The 14073-nt window shown below is 35.3% G+C and overlaps 2 protein-coding genes across 3 annotated transcripts in view; one reads left to right on the forward strand and one right to left on the reverse strand.

The window, feature by feature from the left end:
• The window catches only part of LOC133529207 (flotillin-2), a 405995-nt gene that overhangs the window by 124782 nt on the left and 267140 nt on the right, over positions 1-14073 (forward strand). The gene's annotated exons all lie outside the window — the stretch shown is intronic.
• Positions 1-14073, reverse strand: part of LOC133529279 (uncharacterized) — a 72499-nt gene that overhangs the window by 36137 nt on the left and 22289 nt on the right. The window lies entirely within an intron of this gene.

Raw genomic sequence — 14073 nt, forward strand, 5'->3', positions numbered from 1 at the left:
TTCCTAGTATAGAATTTTATTCACTATGAATAGAGCTCGTACAGTCGTAATCACTGGTGTGGATTTCTTCATTTCTATTTTAGTGTCAAATATTGTATTTACCGAACAAGAGTTTACAATTTGATTAAATATCAAATTCTTCTTAATTCTAAACAACAAACTATTCAAGAGTTTAGTATAGAATTTGTCACAACGTCTGCCACATATGTACCTGTTTGTTTTAACTGTATTGGCTATCTACAGCGCGTATTTTTGATACGATCTCATAATCATAGAGTAGTTAGTTTAGGCCTTAATGGCCACACTTTCACAGGTTTTATAAAAAAAAGTACGACTTTTATTTTTCCTTGTAAAATAATTCAACCAGCAATATATTACTATTTTGCTTTAACTCAAAACGTCGCATTTACTGACGCGACATCACAACTGTCACAAGTGATCACGATGAACTAAATACATTACCGCTCAAAAAAAAAAACAAAAATATATTATGCTCTGGTGGTTAATCTTTTATAATCGTTTCATAGCATTTAACCCTACGTCTCTTTTAAGTTTGCGGTTCTATCAAAAATACATACAATGGTTTTGTTGGAAACAGCATATTTATATTCATTCACAGGACACTCGGTGGCCTGAATTTAAAAACTTGTCATGACATTATGTGTCACAGACAGACTTATCACTTGACTATTGTCAAATATAATAAAATGAACACCAATGCCTCATCAGATCAGGCTCCTGTTTCATCATTGTGACAACTATCACCAATTGCTGTACATTGCTGGCCTAACAAGTAGATATTGGCGTTAGATATCGTTGTTACTTATCGATCCGGAAATGAACCTATAGAAAATTGACATTGTCATGTTTCCAATTAAAGATATTAAAAAGGGTCACAATACAATACAATACACGTAGGTACGAATAGAATAGAATAGAATAGTTTATTCATTATAAAAACACAATATAAATTTGCACCTCAAACTTATACGTATTTTAAATAATTATCGTCAAACATTATAATTATGTACATATTTACATTGAATATTACAATAAAATTTACATTCTTTCATTTGATTTATATTGTTTTTAATTTATTATATCAACGTTAAATTCAGAGTAGTCATTAGTGAGGTATTCTTTAACGCTATACAGTGTGCGAGATAATAGCAGCGTTTTCAGGCGTTTGCGGAAAGAATTCTCACTTTCGATATTCTTCATATGGTAAGGCAGTTTATTGTAAAGTTCACAGCCCATTGCATTTGGCGAGCGTTTTGCAAATTTTAGCCTATTCGCATTCGGTATTATATCAAGGGATCGTTTGGTATGGCAAGGGTTGCATTGAGACCGTATCTTGAATTCGTGGATATTCTTTCTCATATACATGATTACCTCCATTATGTAAACTGAGATAGATGTTAAATTACTCATTTCTTTAAAGTGTTGTTTACAAGAATCTCTAAACTTTGCACCAACAAGTACTCTGATTGCTCGTTTTTGCATCTTCAGGATGCGTTCATTATTAGAAGAGCTCCCCCACAGAATTATTCCATATGATATTATTGAGTGAACGTAAGCATAGTAGATCTCATTTAAGCTATCATCCGATACTAAAGTTTTCAACTGTCGCAATGCATAAACACCCTTTGCCATTTTATTACACACCATTTCTATGTGTTTATTCCACTTTAGTTTAGAGTCTAACTGAAACCCCAGTAATTTAACTTCATTTACTGTCTGCAGGAGTCTATTATTTCCTAGAGTAACTTTAATTGATGATGTTGGTCTGTATTGTTGGTGTTGGTGTGGTACGTATGTTAAGTCGAAAATTGCTCGACATGTTTCACTCTGTATCGAGCCCAGCAAGCGATCGAGAGTGTCAGGAGCTCGCATTGGCAGACCGGCGCAGGCACCGGTCTGATCGATTTTGGACTTAAAATACGTGAGTGACCCGTGTCTGTGTCTCAAGGAAGTTTTGTTATTAAAAGTGTCAGGTGTTCATTGTCAGCGTGGTAAAATAGGCGTGGTGGCGCCGCTATTGTGCACAGACTGCACAGTGAATATTCTTCGCTGATCACGACTGTACAAAGAGTGAATGGTCCATTTCCGAGCCGCGCGGAAGATATGATCTAATTCTAGGCATTACCCCCAGATCGTGAAAGTGTTCTGAATGTTATTAGGCTGCTGATTTCCTATCAATATTATCCATTGCTCTGTTATTTACTAGATACATGAGCTAAAATAATACGTAACTTATTACTTTCTGGTTACAAACTATTAGGTAGAATGGTTTTTTGTTTTTATAAATCATGTAGGTATATACGAGTAAGTTACGTACGATGGCGACCACTTTATTTGAGAGTTTTGACATTACACACAGTACAAATCTCCTCTCGAAACGGAGTGTTATTAGTAAGCCAAAAAACTATAAACATTGACCCGAGCATCATCCTTAATATTTGTCCAAAACAATAACTACAAATATCGAGGTTATTTCGGCAATGTAGTTCGCCTTTGTCAGGGGGTTATCAGAGCATGGCAGTAATTTACTTAAATCTGTGTGCTTTATTTTAAAATCTACTTGTAGAAAGGGCTTAAAATCTTTTACTGCTTACGTTCAAAATTAGACCTTAAATCGTTGTAGATTTATAGTTCATTTTGGAAGTACAACTTGAATGAAAATTTTCAAAACATTTGTCTATTACATAACTATAATTCATGTCTGTGTTTTTGATAATATGTTCGAGAATGTTAACATCTCGATTACTTCCGATTTTGCAGTATTGACACCCCATTGATTTTAACAATAGTTGCAATAGCATCTTCATTTACTAATAAAAGTAATAAATAGCAATAATTGTCTTGTAAGGGTAGCGTTAATAGCTGTTTTTATTAATTTTACGTTACATACTTATTAGTAACTAACTTATTTCTCTGAATAGGATATAATGAAACAGTTAAAAGTTAAAAGAGCCTGTTTACATATAATTTCAGATACTAATCCACTTAAGACGTCCAAATTAAGGGCAATCAAAAATAACATCTTTAATAAAATTGTAAGTAAACTGTAGGTACCTACTAGTTTTCTTTGCATGCTGCATTTTACTAACAAATACATACAAAGTGCCATAAAAAGGTTCAGAATACTCATATTCCTAAGCTATTGTTTTCATTGTTTTGAATAAAGCGAATGTGTCGTAAAGTTTACACAACCGTAAACAATTCGTAATAATTAAGATATTGCAACACTGTGTGATTGTGATTTAGCATTACTTGTATTGTATGGCCTATTATATTTTTGTGCCGACCTCGGAAACATGAACTGTTGATCTGTGTCTCGTACTTTTTACTCTACAGGGTGCTTATAGTGAGATTATTCTAACATCACATATTTGACACATGACATTTGATGTTTGAAGTGATGTGGCTAAGACAACATAATATGTCAAATCCAGCAATCGGATCGATTACAGTTACGATTTGTGAGATCGAATCGATTACCTATATAAAAAATCAATATTAGGAACCTGCACAGCAGTCATACATGCAAATTATACTGCTAGTGACTACTTAGTATTAGCAAAATCAGGCATTTTTAGGTCCAAAGTCAACTAAATTCAAATACAAGCAAAGTCAAAGTCCAAAAATACGAGCCAAGGTAACCAGATGTGAAAGAGAAGAATCCAAAAATAAAGCCAGGTGAAAAATACGAAAAGAAACGGAATATGCGCACAGTAAGGCGGAGAAACTTCGACAGACTGCGCATTTGACATTTGACAAACAAATGATTTTGACGTCAAATTTGATCCGCTCAGAAATCGACATATTTTTTGCAAATCGTACGGTAAAGATCTATTATTATAATGGATTTTTAAAAGTATTTGTTTAAGTTAATGTTTTCTTAGTTATAATACCTTATTTTTGTATTTTCTGTAGGTTATAAATATATCGATTTTATCGATTATCTTTAACTTACGAATATGTTACCCGAATCGAAAAAAATGATTTGACCACAACGCTGGTTTAAAAAAAGAAGACCCTTAGGACGTAAACGTTTGTGCAGTGATTTATTATTGTTAAATACTTCAGATATACGATGCGAAAAAAATAACTATAAGCATAATTACATTCAAAAAGTTAGTGTAGTTTAAGTGGTAACGAAAGACATATTATATTTGCGTGGTTTTTTTTTATTTATGTGAATGGATCATACACATTTACATTATATGGGTGCTGTCATGTGTCAAATATGTGATGTTAGAATAATCTCACTATAGTAGCGTAGTCATCTCTATCTTTCTTCCATATTAGTGTGACAATTGCGTTTCATTCGCTACGGAGCGTTAACGATTGGCACGTAGTGGCAGTATATCAGCACTTTTTATTTGCGTCCACGTTTACGAACTATAGTTACTTACTCGTGAAAATTATAAATATCTACAAAATATGATGTCTAGGAGTGAACATGGGCTTTTACTTATGTGTAAAGAATGCCACTTAGTAGTGTTGCTTGCGAAGTATTATTTCACAAGAACCTAATATTGCACTGTGTATTGTGTAATAATTTCGCGCTCTTCGTAAACGCTTCATAATGCGGTGTTTATGCTGATGTGCCGTTGAAATGTTTCGAAAATCGCGAATTCAGAAACTTATCATATTTTTGTATGGGAATCGAAAATCTCCCTTCTATCCTGTGAATTTTTCCTGAATTTTCCTACAATTTTAAATGTATTTTTAGAAACTTTCCGCAACTTGCACATCTATACGGCTACCACGAGTTTGACACTGACGTTTCGCGTTTGCGTAACTTTTTTTCTATGCATCTCGCTCGTACTCGCATGCCAGATATATAGAAAGTAAGTTACGCAGACGTTAGCGTATATATCAATTGAACACTGCTAAGGCAGTCGTGGTAAGGCTACTGTAGGTATTTACTCGGCAGCCTGTGCTTACTCGGTCGACACAATAAAAGTGCTGTGATTCAGGAAAACCATTTAATAGAAACGTGAGTATGTCTTCACAGTTCATTACATTGAACGGCCGAGTTGCCTATTTTGAACCACGGAAACCGTAAAATTGATCTTTCATTGAATTTACTTACCCACAAAATGTTAGTGGTATTATTACGTCAACGTTGTATGCCGGTAGTTTGCGTAGATTGGTTAATAGTGTCAATAGAAAATAACTATACAGAGTGAGTAAATATTCAAAACGGGTTACGTATTACATAAAACCTTTTAGAACTATAAAAATCAATATATTTCTATTGTATGGCTGTTACCCCTAACTATATTACTCTTCGAACTATATTGTTGACCAGATTCAATTTGTATCTTCAGTTACAATTGTGCAATATTTCGGAAATACATAGACGTTGAATTAATCGACATGACGAATGGATTGGATTATTTGTCGAGCGATTCGATTTGCCTCCGAGTCGAATTTTTATAATCATAGTGAAGGAGTAATTTCGCCGCGCGGCGTGGCGAGCGGGGCGGCACTATCTAGGAGATTGACAGTGACATCGCCGCGCCAATGACACATATAAAATAATGTAAATTTGATAGGTCATAATTGAAAAAAAAAAAAAACAGCTGGCACTTAGGATTTTTAAATTTTGCTCTGATCAAGATGAAACCGATATCTGATGATCAAAGAGGCCTCTTATTATGAATTGAGATTAAAATAAAATAAAATGCCGAAGGTTTGAATTTTAGAATTTTTCATCTGATCAAGATGAAAATCGATTTTCATCTTGGTCAGAGCTAATATGGAGAAATTCAAGATGGAGGTCGCTTTTACCAATTATGACCTCAGAATCATAATAAAGGGCCGCTCGGATCCTTAGATACCGATTTTCATCTTGATCAGAGAAAAAATGCAGAAATCCAATATAGCGAGCGTTTTTTTTTCATGGTTGACCTCAAATTTATTACAAAGGTCCTCTCGGATCCTCAGATATCGATTTTCGTCATAATAAAAGCAAACACGGAGAAATTTAAGATATCGGGCGTTTTTGCCAAATTTGACCACAGAATCATAATGAAGAGCCACTCGGATCCGTAGATATCGATTTTCATCTCGATCAAAGCCAAAATCCAGATATCCAAGATGGTGCTTAATTTATTTTTTTTATTTCATAAAAATCATATTGATTATAAAGGTCCTTTTTGATCCTCACATATTGATTATAACAAAAAGTTATAAATAGCAGCGAGCGGGATACCAGGACTTAGTAAAAAAGTACACATAAAACCTCCACTTACAACGACGATTCGTATTTACTCTCAAAAATTTAAATTATTATAACAACAACCTGAACAAATTAAAAATGAAAGTTTCTTAATATCAATGGTTGTTTAAAATTCATAACATCATCCCCATATAAAACCTGTTTTGATCAAGAGAAATCAAAATAATATGATCCTAGCTAAACTATACGTGAAAAGTAATCCCATATTTTTTCCAGTGTTTGTTGGAACGACTAGCACATCATTTATCCGCACAATAAGGCATATTTCTTTTGTTAAAGATATAATTTGAATACTTCTTACTATGACTGTGACAACGGGCCACCATTTGCGAACTAAACAGCTCCGCGGCACAATGTTGACGACCCGCCCGCTTCTGCACAATGTGTGTGGGGTCATTTTGCAGAGCCAGTTCGTCATCTATGTTTATTATCAATAACTGTTGTCGGGTTGCCGCTTCAAACCGGTGGAAGAAAATCGTAGATAGATAGCGCTCTCGGCGATGGTCCCTTTTGGAATTTGACAGGCGGTAAATGGGTGATTCCAAGTTAAGAGATATTAACGATGTCCAATGTACACATCCATACTTTTGCTAAAAAAAATTACATTATAGTATCCCTTAATAGATTGCTTTTACTTTATGGACAGTTAATTTAAATTAATTAATTAACTTAGTTCGCAATGGCACTTCGAACATGCAAAATATCTCTCAGTAATTTTATCCAGCTCTAAATCCCTTGCATCTGTTAAAGTTGGTATATTACATAAAATTAATATAATATTGATTGTAATGTTATTAATAAAGCCCTTAAAATTTTTCATTCTCTTAAAAAAAATACATGACAAACTTTGTCCCCCGTATTATGTGTCTCCTACCCTGACCGTTTTGTAATTGTAAAAATATTGTGTTTATGACTTTTTTTATTGTAATTTTCATCCTAATTGCGATGCATTTAATTATAAACTAACAACCAACCCAGCAATGGTCATCTTTTTGCTCTGATTGCCACAGAGTCCTCGTTTCCTGCTGATGTATTTGCTTCTAACACATTAACTTTTCTTGTTTTTTTAGGGCACTCCTGTATATATGTCATTTTAAAGTACATAACGCGTTAATGTGATTATTTTTCCGACAACAGTAAGGCCTCTACGGGAACGGGACCTATAATTTTGTTTTTAAGCAAGATGACTACGACTTTTTTACTGCGATAATAAGTTTAATTATTATATTATGTATTCCAATATAAATAATTCTGATTTTACGCTAAGCAACGTTACACCGGTAAATAGAAGAGATCACTGAAAATTGTTGTTTTCCAAATAGCAAGAAAATTTGCAACATCATATATGCTTGATTTCGAAACACAATTACCTCAAACTTTCGTGCATTTCATAATAAATAACTAATTTAGTGTGTTCTTATCCCCAATTCTGCTCTTTCCAGTGTAGTTGGTAGCGCATATTTATCTTGTAGTTTTTGTATTAATTCTTGATATGTAAAAGTCTTTGGTTGTTTAGGTGAACATAAGTCAGTGTTTCGAAAACTTTGGCTGTTGATTTGGTGATTAACAAAGGCACTTTTTGTCTTCAGTTATATCATTAACTAAGATAAAACATTCGAACTGTTGTTCAAACACTTCCCACTTTTCTCCGTCAAATGCTTTCAACTCGCCTAGTGCGGTCATTGTTAAAGTACGCACTTTTTGTTGGTATTTTCTTTTATTTTTAAGTAATCACTCAATTGTTTTCGTAACTGGTCCACGGTGTGAGGTTGATAAGATTCTAAGCTCTCTTCTCGTAAAGTTTGGATAAATTCTTGGTTTTTGCGTTTATTAATGGAGCTTATTTTTCTGCTTTTCACTTGTATAATATTCCACCTTTCCTCCGAATTTTCCTCTTCCATAAAATCTGCATCTTGATATTTTGAGTCCGACATTAATTTGTTTGAGTGAAATGACCTTTACACGTGGCAGCCATTACCATGTACAGTAATACCCCGCTTTACGCGACCCCGGATAACGCGGATTCGCTATAACGCGATTTTTAGATTTTCACGCTAAATTGCCCCGCTTTACGCGAGTGCACTATTGATCACTGGATTGATAGTATCTGATTGGTTATTTACTTGGCCGTGGCACATCGCGCCACCTCGGATGGTAATCTACCTTCTAACTATAAGTATTATTACGTTATTGGGTGTTCGGGTTACTCTTCTTCTAGGAGGTAATGCTACTGGGGATTTCAAGCTAAAACCGTTGCTGGTTTATCAGTCAGAAACACCGCGTACAATGAGAGGCACAAATAAGATCACTCTACCAGTATTTTGGCGATCAAATCGAAAGGCGTGATCCTAAATTTGGTACTTTATTAAAAGACCCCGATATACGCGAAATTCGCTTTACGCGATTTTCCCTGGAACGCATCTCTCGCGTAAGCGGGGTATTACTGTAGTCTCTCAAATTAACATATTACAGTTGAAATCACTTATAGATTTTAGTTTTATCACACTAATCGTACACACTAGGGCCTTGTTTCTCGTTGCCAATTATAATACTTATTAATTGAAATAAAAGCCTAAATTTCACAGTCGGCATAGTCTACGTCACAGAGCGGGAAAACGTTCCGTTCCTTACAAAATACTTTTACAATTATATATGTTTCCACATGAAAAAGTCTCTCCCCTGACATATAATTTTCGAAAATATTCACTGGAGATATGTATACTGGTTTAAATGAATAATTACATTTTAATTTGCTCGAATATGTACGACCTGGCTGAATTCTTATTTTTTTCTTGTTTTTGAAGAGATAAGGGGAGAGATTACTCTCTGTAATTACATAGAAAAAGTACAGTATTTCCCCTGGTCTCGTCTAAAATGCAAAAAAGAATAAAAAAATACTGGTGACCTTGTATAATTGGATAGAAATTTTAACATTTCTGACGTGCCGCATTTCCTGTGTAAGCAATTACCTTTTAACTTAGAATTACCCATATATAAGATTGTGTCACAGGTGAAAATACTTTTTTCCCATGTGACACACACTGCTTTTCACATCATCTACAAGGAAATTATTGTTTCAAAATATTATGCAAGCTAAAAAAAATGGTATGCAAAAAACAAAATTTGTGTCCTAGAACAGAAAAGCCCCACTTTAATGAATAATTAAATAAATATCATTTGTTTCAAGTAACTATCAGCAAAACAACAGCAGCAGTAGTATGTAACTTTGACACCTCCTCGCAGGGATGATGGGAAAAGCTTTTAACTCAACTGCGTCCGAATGAGGGTAATGTTTTCGAGCCTTCAGCCCAAACGGCTGGGTGGTTTTTGATATATGAGAATACATCGCACTCGAAGGGGTATTTTTGAGGGTACGTCAGTTAGTACATAACGTTTGCAAGTAAATCAGTATACCTATTTTCGAGTTGTCAGTATAACGTATTTGTAACGTATGCGGAATGATATCTTGACAAAGATTGGAACATGTAAAAAAAAATTAAAGTCTATATATGTATATCTGTCAATTAATCTTGAAATTATGGGCAATCTAGAAGAACACCGTCAGTACTATTTGCCTATGGCGGAAAGGGAAGACATTTTGTGGAACGGGTTAGAGCTGAAGGTATGTTTATAATATTTTTGCGTCCTTTTATTTCACAAAAAGTACCGCTAGAAAGTCTGGTTCAGGGAAACCATTCCAGAATTAGCTAGTTTTCTGGGAGAGATCGATTAAAGAAAATGAAGGCCCTATGAGTCACAAAATCTTACACGACAACATTCAAATGTGGCAGTAAAATTATCTTAAAGATATAGGCATCGGCACACGTTCAAGAAAGGTAAAGCCCACCGCCTTCGAAAAAAATAATAGCTCTGAATATGCGGCTACGTTAATTGGTCAAAAATGTTTTGTTGCTTTTGAATTATGGGATTTATACGGACTAATCATATGTTAGGTACTTATTTAAAATGGAAATTCATGGCAAGGTAACTATTATTTTGAGAACACCAATGGTCCAACGGACGAGAATGTGACATATGTTCAAAGCACACGAAGTCTCCTAAAAAGTTTTTCTAAGGAAGATATAGTACATTGTGCAACGAGGGGGGTAAGTGAAATATTGTACGAGAGTCTATATATTATAGTAACAATATTCCAGGGGTACGAATATTGTTACACACAATGTTTTTCATCACTCTTGCGAAGAAAAAGCTAAATTTTAAGCGATATATTTTTTAAATACGGGAACATTTCAAACATTCGTCCGCCATATTGTCATGTTTTGACAGTTTAGGAATCGAAGGCATAGACCTAACCGACGTTCAGCCACAGTTGAAAATGAGTAAAAATATTTTAAACGGCTATAAAATTAATTTAATTGAATATTTTAGACATGAACTAATATTCTTAATTATAAACGTTAATATTTTAAAAGTAAATCTCATTTATGCCTAGTTAATTCGTATGAATTAATAGCAAAAAATAATCCCTAGGGAGTTATAGCATTTTTTTTACAATCCATAAATCCCGCGTGAACAATATAGACCTTTGTCCTTCAGTACAGTGCATGAAATAAGATCTTTTTCGAGCAAGTGTGATGAAAAAATAATAGATTTATTTACATGATTATCAATAAGTACTATTTAGTTATAAAGTTAAATGTGTTGTAATAACAAGCTTCCACTGGCCTTGGATACCATGACACATATACAAAATTATGAAACATATTTGATATTATTTAATGGCAATATTGGTAACCTTGTAGTATAAAATCAGTGTAAATGTTATTATTGTTGTCTTTACCCATCACGGGTCAATCGTGTTCCGGACATTTGGGAGGCGTGCGTGGACCTGAAGCCAACTCGTACCCTTTTGAAACTTTAATGAGATATAAGGGGTAGACCGAGCGGATGCTGCCCTTGCCCGTGTCGTGGGACGCATGCAGAGGCAGCACCCACCAGGGCAGTGCTGGGCAAACTTTCTTCATGGGAGGCCAGAAAATATGAAAAAATCTGAGGAGGGCCGGAACTGCAGAATAAATGCATTTTGATTTAAATCGTTATGCCGCCGAACCATATACTAATTATTTCGAAGGACCGGCGGCGGGCCGGATGAAACCCTTGTGCGGGCCGGAGCTGGCCCGCGGGCCTTAGTTTGCCCACCACTGCACCAGGGTGTAGACTAATTAGAAGTTGATGGCATCTAAAATGAACTGGGCTATATAATGGGTAAAAGCGATAGACTAAATACTCTGTGGCAATCATCTATGGCAAAGGCCCAATTTAATTTCCGACCACGAAGTCGTGATGTTCCTTAAACACGCACATGTCCTATGGCAAATCACCACTTGTCCGCACGCTCCTCGCATCAGCACTGGAATGTGATGTATTTGCAAATAGTTGGATGGATCTGTGTAAAGAATATATGAATTTCTGTGAGACGATAGAGAAGCGTGAATCTTCTGTACTGTATTAGTCTTTCTTTCTTACATTTGTTCTGTTTGTTCTTTCTTGTCTTTATCATGAACCTAGTTTACATAAATACTGCCTATTATAAATTTCACTGTGAATTAGTTTATAATTATTAATTAATTACACATGGGGCAATTACCATTAAATGACAAGGTAATTATGTCCATGTTATGCAAACACTGAAAACAGCTCACCCCCGCCGATCTCTGCTAATTAATCTTCTCCATTAAAACGGTATCCAATTTTATTTCCGGCAGACGGTGACGGGCCCCCACAAAAAGCGACATCTTAGGATGGCTCAAGGGCAACACCAGTGTGAGCGGCACAGGGGTGTTGAGAGATGTGCACCGCTTTCTACCCAGTAACAGCCACTGTGCCAACTCGCGTCACATTTATTAAATGGAATTTAAAGGTTTAAATATTTTATCTATAAATGGTAATGAGAAACATAAATATGTTTCATGAATAATCATATCTTATTAGAACTATGATAACAGTAAACTAATCTAAGGGTCTACTGCCTGGAACAAAATCGAAAATTACGTAATAACTTTACTTTGACATTGGCACTTCAGGACAATAGCAGGATGGGGATACGGTCTGCACATTTCAAGCTTTTAAAACTAGAGTCTAGTTGTATCTGATATTCTTACAATATTTACACAGTGTTTTTGAATTTTATTAGGCACATGTTTACCTTTTTACCTACATAAGTACTTCTTTACATAATTCGCTGGGCACACCTAGTTTTCCCAACAGGCCTGTGAATCATAAAACATGGGAAATTCGAATGAATGTGGACATTTCTGGAACCTACACTTTATTCCCATAACCTCTTATGTTAACACTTTGGGAAAAGCAAACATACTCTCTATAGAATTAAGTTCAAAATTCATTTCCAAATATTTGATGACGTTGAGAAATTGGAGTTACAACATCACACATACACGTTGCATCCGCGATGCGGCTTATTAATAAACAATGTCACGTTATGTCACGAGCCACAACCAGTTTGCCAATCTGTGGCAATAGGCGAAGGCCGTTGGGTTGTTTGCTAGCTTGATTTATTTAATTATTATAAACTACATTGCACATAAAAGAAGTACACCAGGTGGACTTAATGCCTCTGGGCACTCTCTACTAGTCAACCATAGTGCGATTCAGAATGCATCATGGTAGGTGCAATGACAAATACCTTATCACTGAACACAATAAAATATGTAAATACGAATACCTATAGGAATAATTAGATACAACAATAGGTAGGTATAGCAGTATCGATAAGAAGTAGGTACTAATTTCTAAATTACAATGTGAAATGTGACTCCTCCTTCAAGCAATAAGCATTTTGTTATTTTATTGTTAACTGACACACTTCTTCATGTTTAATCCCTGAGCCTCTGACGCAAAAAGAGGGGTGTTATCTTCTTATCGCAACTATATATATGTTACGGGTAATGTTAGAAGGTTAAGTAAATCAAGTTTACCCGGGTATAACTAGTATTACCCAAGCCTTTTGGGTAAAGTCCGGAAATTTAAACAACATTTATCTGTATTCGGCGTTTACTATACCAGGTCTAACCAACACTGGCTTGGGTAATGGTGTTAGTTAGTGCTTCTGGGCATTTTCCGCAAATCGACAATCCGCCATTGCCTATTTTGCGTGAAATCGAGGTAGCGCTACTCTTACCACCCCAGCTCCTCCACGAAGCCTAGCAAGGCTTTCAGGTTGCTAACTGCCTCCTTTAGTGTTCACGGAGTCCCTAATAGGTATTTGCTCCTGTATACTTCTACCTGTTTGCAGTCTAGGAGAATGTGTTTTGTTGTTTTCTCTTCTTCCATGCACGCCATGGGGCTGTCTGTTTTACCCATATTGTGTAGGTTTTTTTTAGTGTGTTGATTCCTGTAATTAGTCCTATTATTTTACGTAGTTGGTGTCTAGGTGTTTTCAGTAGTATTTTGGTGAGCTTGTAGTTTAGTTCCTGTAAAACATCTTTGGTCTGCTTGCATGAGTCCATTTTCTTCCAGTAGGTAATTATTGAGTTGTCTAGCTGGTTGTGTATGTAAAATATTGGTAGGGGTATGATGGGCTCGGGTCAATATGCCGGTGTGTCTGAACCTTTCTTGGCCAGTTCATCCGCTGCATCGTTTTCTCTTGATCCACTATGCCTCTTTATCCATTAAACGGTTACTTTGTTGCCTTCTTTGCTTCAGTCTACCCAATACTGGCTGGGTAATGGTGTAAAAGTTGATTTTCCGGGTAATCCGGGTAAACCTAAGTTTGCTTAATAGCTATTCTAGCATTATCCGTCACATGGGTATACTTAATTTAAGTAAGTACCTAAACTTAA

Source organism: Cydia pomonella, chromosome 20 (genome assembly GCF_033807575.1).
Source record: "Cydia pomonella isolate Wapato2018A chromosome 20, ilCydPomo1, whole genome shotgun sequence".
Taxonomy (NCBI): domain Eukaryota; kingdom Metazoa; phylum Arthropoda; class Insecta; order Lepidoptera; family Tortricidae; genus Cydia; species Cydia pomonella.